Raw genomic sequence first — 11,728 nt, forward strand, 5'->3', positions numbered from 1 at the left:
CGTGTGTCCTGTGTGATGTGGGTCACATGGTTGTCTGTGTGCACACCCATAGCCTTGTGTGTCCTGTGTGATGTGGGTCACGTGGTTGTACATGTGCACACCCACAGCCTCGTGTGTCCTGTGATGTGGGTCACGTGGTCGTCCGTGTGCACACCCACCATCTCATGTGTCTGTGTGATGTGGGTCACGTGGTCGTCCGTGTGCACACCCACAGCCCCGTGTGTCTGTGTGATGTGGGTCACGTGGTTGTACATGTGAACACCCACAGTCTCGTGTGTCTGTGTGATGTGGGTCATGTGGTCGTCTGTGTGCACATCCACCGTCTCGTGTGTCTGTGTGATGTGGGTCACGTGGTCGTCCATGTGCACACCCACAGCCTCGTGTGTCTGTGTGATGTGGGTCACATGGTCATCCGTGTGCACACCCACAGTCTCGTGTGTCTGTGTGATGTGGGTCACATGGTAGTCCGTGTGCACACCCACAGCCTTGCAGCAGGATGCGTCTCTGCCCAGATCCTGGTGCTGGGTGGGGAGTTAACGTGGCTGGCCTCCTGTGTCCTTGGGGCGTTGATGTGAACGATGATGGGCAGCGTGCTGAGTGCCCCTGCCCGTGCTCAGACGTGGCTCTTCCTCTCCGTGGCATCCTGGTTGGAGACGGGTGGGAGCGTCGGCGTTTTCTGTGCCTGGAGATCACTGGCGTGCGTGGGGTTTGGTGCAGCCCTGAGGGCGCACTTCGCACACCCGCATCCATGTTGGAGCTGCTGGGTGTGCTCCCCACCCTGCCCCTGTCCCACCTGGGAGGCAGCGCTTGATGGCTCGCGTACACCGGTCCTTGCTGCTCACGGGGCAGACCTGGGTTGAGCTCCTGGCTTCCAGATTCGGCCTGGCCCAGCCCTGGGCAGCTGGGGAGTGGCCAGCAGGTGGGAGCTCTGTCCCTCTGTGTGTCTCTGTCTCTGCTCCGCAGTAAACTTAGAAAGGAGGCGAGGGGAGACAGGGGGCAGAGACTCCCGCCGAGGGCTCTGCTGCGAATGAGCAGTGCGGCCCTGCAAAGCGATGCCTCTTTGGCCTTGATTTCCTGTGACTGCTGACTTTCCAGCCTCAGCAAAGGTCGGGACCACCTGGGAGGTGTGGGTGACGGTGCCAGGGCTGTCCCCACGGAGCGTCCGAGGCAGGAGGCCCGGCCCGGGGCCTGGGATTGGCTTCCTCTGTGTGCCGTGTTCTGATGGATGGAGGTGGTGTCAGAAACCTCAGCATGTGGGTCTGCGCCTCCCAGCCCACAGACGCTGACTGTTCACGAGTCGTGGAATCCATTTAGTGGACCTGGAACAGCGTGGAAGAGAGGGGAGCTGTGAGCAGCACTGTGGCTCGCGGCCCGTGTCTCCGCCGGGCACCTCCGCTCTCCGACCCAGGCCGTGCCGACCTCCGTGAGCGCTGGTCCCTTCCAGAGGAGGCGTTCCTGTGGTGGGGGTCTTCTCGGGGCGCTGGCACCGGCACCGTACGGGTGTGCAGAGCGAGCCCCTCATGACCTCCTCGGGGGTGCGTGGCTCCCGCCTTTTGTAGGACAGTCACCTGCCGTCAGCTGCAGCCCAGCAGTGAGAATGGGAGATGGCCACGATAATTTCAAAGTTTTAAATTGCACACCATCCCAAGCGGTGTTCGGCCCTGTCCGTCTGAGCTGTGTGCTGCCCGCGTGCTTGCCACCTCGTAGCCGTCTTGGTGGGCCCGTTGCCTGATGTGGCACGGAGGTGCGGAGTTCCAGGAACCCTCGTTTTACTTATCAATGGCCCCAGAGCACAGAGCAGAGTGGAGTTGGCGAGTGGGACACGCGGAGAGAAACCGTGCCGTGTTTCCTTAAGGGGAAAGGTGGAGTGGGCGCGTGTCGTGGCGCAGGGTGCCTGGCGTCAGCAGCTGTCTCTGCCTCCATCCAGCCTCCTGCTAATGTGCACGCGGGAAGCAGCATCCACGCTGTGTAGGAGACCCCAGCCCCAGCTGTTGTGGGCACTTGGGGAGTGGGCCAGTGATGGAAGAGCGTGTGCGCTCTCTCTCTCTCTCTCTGTGTCTCTCTCTGTGTCTCTCTCTGTCTCTGTCTCTCTGTCTCTGTCTCTCTCTCTGTCTCTCTCTGTCTCTCTCTGCCTCCCCTCTTCTCCCCCCACCACTCTGCTTTTCAAATAAATAGATCTGAAAGGTGAAAGTCTGACAGGGTGCAGGGACCACGGCACGGGCCTGAAGTCTGCGTTTTGCTGTTCACCGTGAATCTCAGTGCCCGAGTTTGTAAGTTGCACTCCCTCGCGCAGGCTAACGGTCAGTAGGGGCCAGGCGTTGTCCAGTGGCAGGGGAGGGGACGTAACAGGACCCCTGCTCCTCTACCTGGTGGAGCAGCCTGGTGACAGGTGGATGCCAGCTGCGCAGCCCGGGGGTGGCCGCACGAGCTGGGCGTCCACAGGCCGGAGCCGTCATCACGGAGACGATCGGCTGAGGGGCGGAGGTGGTGCCCGCTCTGCCCGCGTTTGCTGGGTCTGTGTTTTGGACAAACGCCGCCTACAGCCACTTCACGCTAATGGGACGGTTCTTTCACTCAGTGCCTGTTCCCTCAAGGAAGTCTGTGTTTCAGTGCTTGTGTGCGCTCAGTGGGTGATTTCAACTCCAGAGACCTCGGGGGAGCTCAGAGTTCTGTGAGAGTCGGTCAAATGTCACATCATATGAAGTTGTCCGTTACTGCATGTATCATGTGTGTGCACAGTCGTGTGTGCCTCGGCTCATTGCATTTATGACATCTGTGCACACACGTGTGCATCTGCTCATTGCATTCATGACATCCGTGCACACACGTGTGCGTCAGCTCATTATTGTATTTATGACATCCGTGCACGCAAGTGTGTGTATCAGCTGTTTGTTGTACTCATGACATCTATGCACACGTGTGTGTCAGTTGCATTCATGTCTGTGCACACACATGTGTGCATTGCTGTTTTTTACATTCATGACGTCTGCAAACACACATGTATGCCAGCTCATTGCATTTATGACGTCCGTGTACACACATGTGTTGCTTATTGCTCTTATGTACATGTGTGTCAGCTCATTACACTCATGACATCGTACACATGTGTCAGCTTGTTGCACTCATGACATCTGTGCACACGCGTGAGCATTGCTTGTTGCACTCATGATGTCCATGCACACACGTGCATGTTGCTTGTTGCACTCATGATGTTTGTGCACACGCGTGGGTGTTGCACTCATGACGTCCATGCACACGTGTGGTGCATCAGTGCAGAATGCTGTTGTCAGCTTGAGGCGCTTTGGTGACTTTGCCGAAGATCCTGTTGCTTAAAAGCAAACAAGAACCGAGGACAGCGGCCAGCAGACACCAGGCCGACCCAGGAGAAGCCGGGCGCACGACTCCCCGGCTGACCCGGCTGACCGCCTGCCTGCCCGCGCCGGCTTGGCTCTCAAGGCCTGCAGTGTGCTTCCTGCATCAAGCGCAGCTGGGAGCCGTGGTGGCTGCTCGCAGGCGGCACCGAGGACGCGAGGCGAGGACCAGAGGGGCCTTGTCTGGGAGGCCTCTGTGTGAGTGTGGGTCACTGCGTGTGACTGTGATGCAGGGTGGGCTGTGTGTGTGAGCGTGTGTGTGAGACTGTGTGTGTGATGGAATGTGGTCCCTGTGTGCATGTGTGTGAGTGTCAGTGCGTGTGACTGTGATGCAGTGTGGGCTGTGAGTGTGTGTGAGTGTGCGTGTGAGACCGTGTGTGTGATGGAATGTGGTCCCTGTGTGCATGTGTGTGAGTGTCAGTGCGTGTGACTGTGCATGATGCAGTGTGGGCTGTGAGTGTGTGTGAGTGTGCGTGTGAGACCGTGTGTGTGATGGAATGTGGTCCCTGTGTGCATGTGTGTGAGTGTCAGTGCGTGTGACTGTGCATGATGCAGTGTGGGCTGTGAGTGTGTGTGAGTGTGCGTGTGAGACCGTGTGTGTGATGGAATGTGGTCCCTGTGTGCATGTGTGTGAGTGTCAGTGCGTGTGACTGTGTATGTGATGCAGTGTGGGCTGTGAGTGTGTGTGAGCATGCGTGTGAGACTGTGTGTGTGATGGAATGTGGTCCCTGTGTGTGTATGTCAGTGTGTGTGACTGTATGTGATGCAGTGTGGGCTGTGTGTGTGCGCATGCGTGTGAGACCGTGTATGTGATGGAATGTGGTCCCTGTGTGTGTATGTCAGTGTGTGTGACTGTGTATGTGATGCAGTGTGGGCTGTGTGTGTGTGTGTAAGCGTGCATGTGAGACCATGTATGTGATCGAATGTGGTCCCTGTGTGCATGTGTGTGAGTGAGAGTCAGTGCGTGTAACTGTGTATGTGATGCAGTGTGGGCCGTGAGAGTGTGTGTGTGTGAGAGACCATGTATGTGATGGAATGTGGTCCACGTGTGTGTGTGAGACCATGTATGTGATGGAATGTGGTCTCTGTGTGTGTGTGTGAGACAGTGTATGTGATGGAATGTGGTCCGTGTGTGTGTGTGTGAGACCATGTATGTGATTGAATGTGGTCCCTGTGTGCATGTGTGTGAGTGAGAGTCAGTGCGTGTGACTGTGTATGTGATGCAGTGTGGGCTGAGTGTGTGTGTGAGCATGCGTGTGAGACCACATATGTGATGGGATGTGGTCCGTGTGTGTGTGTGTGTGTGTGTGTTTCTGTATCCATGAGCTCTGGGTGATTATGCTCCGCCTTCGGCGGCTCACACAGCTCTGCCTCTGTGGCGGTGGGAAGGCTGAGCAGGGCGGTGGCCACGGCAGGGCGGGGCGCCCAGGACATCTCCGTGAAGAGAAAGCTGCCTGCACACAGCGTGGCCTTGCCGGCGTCGGGACAGACAGAGGGTCCCAGCCGAGAGCTGCCTCCGTCACCCCAGGGCGGGCGAGCCCCCGCAGCGGGGTCTGCGTGCTGGGTGGGATGCGCTCGGCACCGCCTCCTCGGGGACGTTGTTCGCGCACGGCTGCCCCTCACCTCCCCGGGCGTTCACAACGTCTGCGGCCGCAGGCCTGGGCAGCTGAGACTCAGGGCTGCCGTCCGGGCCGGGACAGTGGGGGACGCTGGCCGTTACCACGGGAGGGGTTCCTGGCGTTGATGTGCAGCCTGATTGTAGAGCTCTGAGCTCAACGTGCGGAACTAAGTACAGGAAAACTGGTTTCCGTGTGGTGCCGTGCAGGGCGCCGAGCCCGGCTCAGGTGCTCCTTGTGTGCTCTACCGTCCCCTCCCGTCTCGCAGGGCTGATTTGGTGAGACGGCGCCGGGGCCGAGTTGGAGCCAGCGGGGCTGGCGGGAGGGTGGGGCAACCTGGCCCCATGAGAGTGTGTGTGTGTGTGTGTGTGTGTACGTGTGCCACGTGTGTGTTGGTCACGGAGGAGGGGCTGTTCCCAGCCTGTATGAATTCGAGTAAGTGGGTGGCGGGTGTAGGCTGTCCGTCTGTCCATCCTGAAGAGAAGCCGGGCCCCGGCCCTGAGAGCACAGATCCTGCCTCCTTCGCGCCAGGCGTCCAAGCCTCTGTCCCTGCACCGTGCTGACTGGCAGGAAGGGCCCTCAGTGCACTGCCCGGGGCAGGCAGCGTGGCCCAGGGGCTTCCCAGGGGCTCCCAGCCCGGGGCCCGTGACAGGTGTCCCCCACCCCTAACCGCCCCACTCCGTGTCCCAGTACTTGCACACAGATTGTTCTTCCTGAGTCAGGTGGGGGGAGGGGAAGACGCGGGGGGGGGGGTGGCCGGGAAGGCAGAGGCTGGGGGGGCGGGGGCAGAGGCGGCCGGGGCAGCTCTGGCCCCACAGCAGCCTTCAGGGAGACCAGCGCTGGGTTCCGGAGGCCGTGCCGTCCTTTCCATGCCCTGGGGTTGCTGGCCTGGGTGGGGCAGGGTCAGATAGTTCCGTAAGGATGACCATGGTCTACTTAGAAGCAGGGCTTCCTTCACTAAACCTTCCCGTGTTCGTATATTTCAGGCCACTTTTCTCTGTGTGATTAATTATACCCTAGAATCTTTAAAAATCTCCAAAGAAAGATTCGGTGGAGAGAGGGAGAGAGGGAAAGAGAGAGAGAGAGAGAGGAGGGAGAGAGGAGGGAGAGGGAGAGGGAGAGAGAGGGAGAGGGAGAGAGGGAGGGAGAGGGAGAGAGGAAGGGGAGAGAGATGGAGGGAGAGGGGGAGAGGGAGAGAGGGAGGGAGAGAGGGAGGGGGAGAGAGGGAGGGAGAGAGGGAGGGGGAGGGGGAGAGGGAGGGAGGGGGAGAGAGGAAGGGGAGAGAGACGGAGGGAGAGGGGGAGAGAGAGAGAGGGAGGGAGAGAGGGAGGGGGAGGGAGGGAGGGAGAGAAGGAGGGGGAGGGGGAGAGGGAGGGAGGGGGAGGGAGATTGATAGGGGGAGAGAGAGGAGGGAGAGGGAGGGAGAGAGGAGAGGGAGAGGTCTTTTCTATCTACTGGTTCATTCCCTAGATGTCCACAAAGGCCAGATCTGGCTCCTGGCTTCAGCCTGGCCAGATCCGGCCTTTGTGGACATCTGCAGGCAGAAGGGGCCGACGTGGGGGTGACCTTGCTTTCAACAGTCCCCCCTTGGGTGACCAGTCCAGCCCCGTGAGTGGACCTCACTCCCACAGGCCCAGGGTTGCGAGTTCCTTATGGGGCCCTAGGAAGTTTGGACGGCAGCTGGTCTTGGTTGTGCACACGTTCGCGTGCACTTGCCGCACCTGGGCCTTGAGGAAATGCACAGACTCATCCCAGCCCCAGGAGGGGAGCAGACAGTAAAGCGCGCACACAGCGGACGAGCCACAGCGGATGAGCCAGTTCTGCCGCCTGGGTGGAAGTGCTGAGCGCCGTGGGACAAGGAGGAGACAGAGCGTGCCAAGGACCTGCAGTTCCCAGCGACTCTAACTCCACGCGACTGCAGGTGCCAGGCTGGGCAAAGGGCAGACAGCCGTGGGGGCCCAGGTGGGCTGCGCGGTTGTGACTCAGAGGCTGGGTGAGGGGAGGGTCCTGGCCGAGGAGCAGAGAGCTGACTCAGTTGGAGCAGGATAGCCGGAGGTGTAGACCCTGGGCGTGGCATGCACACTGGGGTCAGGGTTCATGAGCTGGGTCTGCTGCTGCGGGGGCCAGACTTCCGCGATGGAAGGGAATTCCAGGAAGATCTGGAAAACATCCTGTCGCTGGGCTGTGGACTCCGCAGGTCCGTGCGTCTCAGTGACGTGCGGAGGCCGAGAGCTGGCCGGCGTTCCCTGGGCGCCGGGTCTCCACGCGGACGCGGCGGTGGTGCTGTGCTAGGCTGCCGTCCCCCGGGTCTGGTGAGCCTTGGGGGCAGGGCTTCGGGGTGGTCAGGCGGAGCCTGAGACGCCGCTTCTACCTAAGGCAGTGCTGTGGTGTCTGGCGGTAGCTTTGCTGTGTCCCAGGCCTTTTCCACTTTTCTTGACAAGATTCATTTATTTATTTGAAAGGCAGAGTTACAGGGAGGGGCGGAGACAGAGAGACGTCTTCCATGTAGGGGTTCACTCCCCAAATGACCGCAATGGCTGGGGCTGGGCCAGGCTGAAGCCAGGAGCCAGGAGCCTCCTCTGGCTCTCCCATGGGTGCAGGGGCCCTGGTACTTGGGCCACCTTCTGCTGCTTTCCAGGTGCATTAGCAGGGAGCTGGATGGGAAGTGGAGCAGCCGGGATGCCGGCTCTGATGGCAACCTAACCGGCCGGCCCCATCTCTTTGTTTTTAGGCGCAGCCAGCACTCAATGCCCGGTCTTTCTGCCCTACCCCTGCTTTGTGGAAGCCCCGAGCTGTCTCACTGGTGTTAACGTGAACTCTATCCTCCATGTTGCTTAACCCGGCCAAAAATAAGTTATTGTCTGAAACACGCCCCACCCTCGTTAGTCCTGGTCAGCCGTACGTGTGTAAGTTTCTCAGCCCATGCGGAGCGCTGTGATGCACAGGGTTGATCCTCAGACGCCATGTTGCTAATTGGGGGTGGACGATGCGCCAGCTCTGGGGGTGTCTTGGTCGTCTGGCCGTGTTCCGCCACTCTGAGAGGGAGCAGACGCCGGGTGGCGTGGGTGCTCCTGAGCTTTCTCTGCGTCCGCCTCGGGGAGTTGGACCAAACCAGAGGTGGGCGTGAGGCGCGTGCACTTCCTCCAGGCTGTGGGACGGCGTGCTGGCCCCAGGGGAAGCTTGCTGTGTGCGAGTGCCTGTGACCTGCCCTGTGCCGCCTCAGCTTGGCGGGGAGACCAGGAAGTGGGGTGCTTGTTGGGCAGGGCGCCAGTTGTCCGTCTCTGGTTCTCGCCTGCCTAGGTGGGGCTGCCGTTGTGGGTGATAAAACACAACTCCCTCCCTCATGGCGACGCCGAGTGACCCGTGGGGTGGGGTAGGAAGCGCTGGCGACAGCGGGGCTGCCTGACGACTGGGGCGTCTCATTCCAGCATCGCTGCTGCGTGAGAGAGACGCTGGGGAGCCCCGTCATGCGTGTTCACACGTGTGCATGTGTGAGCACTGTGGAGGGGACTGACGTGTGCACGGCTGAGCTGGGAGAGACAGGCTGCGCCTTTGACGGCTGCAGCATCCCGTGAGTGGGAAGTATGCTACTCTGGCTTCACGTGGGGCGCTCAGGTGCAGAGGGCAACTGAGAGAGGCAGTTGGGGCCCTGAACGTGGCGCCTGGGCCCCAGGAGCTGCACTCCCTGTGCCGTGTGTGTGGGGGGCCTGGTGCTGCGGCTCCCGGCACCGGCAGCGCACGGTGGGTGCGTGACGGTTGGAAGTCTCTGTTGCTGCTGTTTCCTGTCCTCCCCGGCAGCGGCGTTGCAGGGCTGTGCTGTGACCGTGGGTCGGTCTGTCTCACAGGGTAGCCGGCAGCATCTGGAAGGCCCTCCTGCCCCGGTGCTGGGGTGCGCCGGACACACCAACCGCCACGGTGGCCCTGTGCAGGGAGAGGGGTCTGTGTCTTGTGTAGATGATCTGCCCTTCCTCCAGCCTCTGCTTCCTTGTTTGTTCAGACAGCACAATAGGGGGACCATAAAGACCAAGGAGATAATGGGATCAGAGCTTAAGAGGAGGCCTGGTTTATGACGGACAATGAACAGTTCCTATTGCTGTTACTATCATTCTTGAACTACCAGGATGGTCTGGGACTCTGCTTCTTGCTGGGCGTGCAGAAGAGAAGACCCCTCCCTCGTTCAGAGACCTCACAGCCTTAGGGAGAGACCTGTCCCCCTGCGTTCCTCTCCCACTGTCTGAGTGCCGTGCAGTGGCACACACGGTACTGTGTGTGTGTGGGCTGTGGGGAAGGAGGGGCAGCTTCGTGCTGCGGAGGGACCTGAGCTGGCTTTTGAGAGATGCGTAGAAACCCTTGAGGCAGAGTGGGCCGAAGGCCTGCGGTCCCGGGACCACCGGGACGTGGTGGTAGTTGAACAGGCAGCGGGGGAGCATTGCAAGGTCTGCACCTGCGCTGGAGGCTCCCACAGGACAGAACTTGCTTCGGGCAGGTTAACCTGACAGGGATGTGCAGGATGAGTTGTGAGGGGGGAGGGGAGGGAAACGATCCCACCGTTAGTGGAGCCCCTCCGTGGGATAGAAATCCATTCTGAGTGCCCCCAGCAGCTGGCGCCTGAGCACACCCAGAGGGGGGCTCACTGCTCCTCGGGAGCTCCGCTTTCCCTCTGTCCGTCTGTCCATCCACCCACCTGCCACCTGTCCATTGTCCTTCCTCACATTCATGCCCTATCCATTTCCATCCGTCCACCTACCTGCCTGCCTTCCCTCTAGTCATCCCCATCCATCCATCCATCCATAATCCATCTGTCCGTTATCCATCCATCCATGTATCTACCCATCCATCCATGTATCCATCCATCCATCATCCATCCATCAATGTATCTACCCATCCATCCATCCATCAATGTATCTACCCATCCATCCATAATCCATCTGTCCATTATCCATCCATCCACCTACCTGCCTGCCTTCCCTCTAGTCATCCCCCCATCCATCCATCATCCATCCATCCATTACCGATCCATCCATCATTCATCCATCCATGTATCTACCCATCCATCCATGTATCCATCTATCCATCCATCATCCATCCATCCATCATCCATCCATCCATCCATCCATCATCCATCCATTACCCATCCATCCATGTATCTACCCATCCATCCATGTATCCATCCATGTATCTACCCATCCATCCATGTATCCATCCATCCATCCATCATCCATCCATCCATCCATCATCCATCATCCATCCATCCATCCATCCATCCATCATCCATCCATTACCGATCCATCCATTACCGATCCATCCATCAATGTATCTACCCATCCATCCATCATCCATCCATCCATCCATCGTATCCATCCATGTATCCATCTATCCATCCATCATCCATCCATTATCCATCCATCCATGTATCTACCCATCCATCCATGTATCCATCCATCCATCCATCATCCATCCATCCATTACCCATCCATCATCCATCCATCATCCATCCATTCATCCATTATCCATCCATCCATGTATCTATCCATCCATCTATTACCCATCCATCATCCATCGTCCATCCATTGTCCATCCATTCATCCACCTACCTGCCTTCCTTTTATCCATCCATCCATCTGTGCATCCATCCATCCTTCATCCATTCATCCATCTGTTATCCATCTGCCCATCCGTCCTCCATCCATACCCCCCCCACTTCCCGTGTTGCTGGGGTAGGTGCTGGAAGTGTCCATTTGAATGCCACAGCCTTACCCTTGAGTATCTCAGCTCTGGGGGTTGGGTGTGGTGTGTGTCACTGGACAGCTTACCCATCCATCCATCCATTATCCATCCATCATTCAACTTACTGTTGGAAAGTTCTCTCTCCCTTAGCCTGAGCCAGAACCTGCCTGCCTCAGCCTCTCTCATTGGTCCCCTCTTGCGGCTTCCCTGTCTGCACTAAGTGTGCTCTCTGGTGTGACAGCTTTTATCATCTTTGCAAACTGTCGTGGAGCATACTGGGGTTTTTTTTTTTTTTTTTGAAATTCCAGTTCCATTGGAAGGATCTTGTAAGGCGGGACTGGTCATATTTCAGGGCTGAGCTGAGTGCGACTCCAGAGTCCTTGGAGCCCGTGTGTCTCAGCCCTCGTCACGTACAGGGAGAATCTGCGTCATCGGGAAGTTACAACTTGCCTGAGATCACAGAGCGAGTTAGCGACAAAACTGGGGCAGGAACGCAGGCACGCAGGCTCGCCAGCGTCCAGACCTGCAGGACGGGTGCTTTCTCAGACTGCCCGCCCCGACACACCCTCAAGGCGTGCTGGGAGTTCCCAGGACCTCTCAGAGGCGTGGAGGCGGGCGTGGCGCGTGGAGCTCCGAGCGTGAGCTGACCTTGGCAGGGTGCCACGAAGATGGGAACTAGGGAAGGCCAGCGAGATCAGGATGTGCCGGGCCCCGTGCCAGCCCCCGGCCCCCGTGGTGGCCACCCCACGGTGGGCGTCACAGGACATGGAGCTGGGAGCAGACCCAGGCCGTGTGCCTTGGTGCCGTGGTCTCCGCGTGGTCGTCGGCAGGCCCGGCCTCGCCTCCTCCCGTGGGTGGGGCCGGCTGTTCTCCTGCACTTAGCGACAGCTTCTGCAACCTCTGGTGGCTGTTTTTCAGCGTCTGCTAAATGTCACCGTTGGTTTTGTCTGATCTTGGTTGGGAAAGAGCAGGGAATGAGGCCTGGGTGTGACCCTGGCTCCAGCCCGCATGCCT

General features: G+C 59.1%; 1 protein-coding gene across 2 annotated transcripts in view; it reads left to right on the plus strand.

The window, feature by feature from the left end:
- C13H1orf21 (chromosome 13 C1orf21 homolog) overlaps positions 1-11,728 on the plus strand; it is a 142,547-nt gene that overhangs the window by 19,540 nt on the left and 111,279 nt on the right. Inside the window, exon 1 of one of the 2 annotated variants that reach the window (XM_070055038.2) lies at positions 7,166-7,299. The exons of the other annotated variant lie outside the window; for it this stretch is intronic. The gene's annotated coding sequence lies outside the window, so the exon portion shown is untranslated. Of the gene's footprint in view, positions 1-7,165; positions 7,300-11,728 lie in introns of those variants that run through there. 2 annotated transcript variants of the gene reach the window in all.

The sequence above is a fragment of the Oryctolagus cuniculus genome, chromosome 13, assembly GCF_051225735.1.
Source record: "Oryctolagus cuniculus isolate XC-2025 breed Fujian yellow rabbit chromosome 13, ASM5122573v1, whole genome shotgun sequence".
NCBI classification, from domain to species: domain Eukaryota; kingdom Metazoa; phylum Chordata; class Mammalia; order Lagomorpha; family Leporidae; genus Oryctolagus; species Oryctolagus cuniculus.